Genomic DNA, 958 nt, shown 5'->3' with positions numbered 1-958 from the left:
AATTTAGTCATTTTTGTACATGTGAATACACAATTGCAAGTACACACAAAATGTATGGTATGAGTCACAAATCAAGAATTACACACGCACAAATTCAAAGTTACACACAAACAAGCAGACAAGGCAGTTTTCTTCAAAAATGTGACACAATTTAGAAGGGTAAACTTAAAGGCTTTCTATCAACATAGGATTAACTAAAATGCTGAATACAATTATTTTAATTTTTGGTGGTACAAATATAGATAGTAGAAATCCACTATTCATAGTAAAAAGCAGAACGAATGAAATTAAACTAGTGTTGAGTAGATTGTAATTTAAACTGAAACCCTTTGAGTTTTAGTTTGTTCCTTCAAACTCATTTTGTTGGCTTTGTTCATTTTTGATTTATTTTACTCTTGATAGTTTCATTTTAGCTCATCTCTGAGGTCCTAGTTGTTTTCCTATTTTTCAATTCCACTTCAGGTTGATTTTAATTCACCTTTGTACGTCCTCAAAAGAGGAAGTCATTTTTCTTTGTGATGGACGGCCAGCTTGTCCAGAGTGGAGTAATGCCCAGTGACAGCTGGGATGGACCTGAACTCCGCTCTGAACCTGAAAAGGACACAGTGGAGAGAAAAAAAAACACACACATGTAACTTCTGCACAGCTAAAGATCGCCTATGCATAAACAAATTACAATTTTTGCCATTATTTAGAACAGCATGCAAGATCAAATTTTAGATGTTATTCTGCTAAAATGATGACTGCAAGATTCAAATGATGGTTTCGTTTTTACTAAATATGTTGAATCTTTCACTCCGATCTACTAAGGAGTATTACTGTGACGACTTATTAAGGCCAGTATGCAAATACATTTTATTTTTTAATTACAACTTTAATTCTTGTATATTAATCTAAGAGAAAAAAGTCGTAACTGTTAAACTACGAGAATAAAGTTGTGTATTTATTACTCAAAAAG

The sequence above is a fragment of the Oryzias melastigma genome, linkage group LG19 (genome assembly GCF_002922805.2).
Source record: "Oryzias melastigma strain HK-1 linkage group LG19, ASM292280v2, whole genome shotgun sequence".
NCBI classification, from domain to species: Eukaryota; Metazoa; Chordata; class Actinopteri; order Beloniformes; family Adrianichthyidae; genus Oryzias; species Oryzias melastigma.
Note: the sequence above shows the minus strand (reverse complement) of the source record.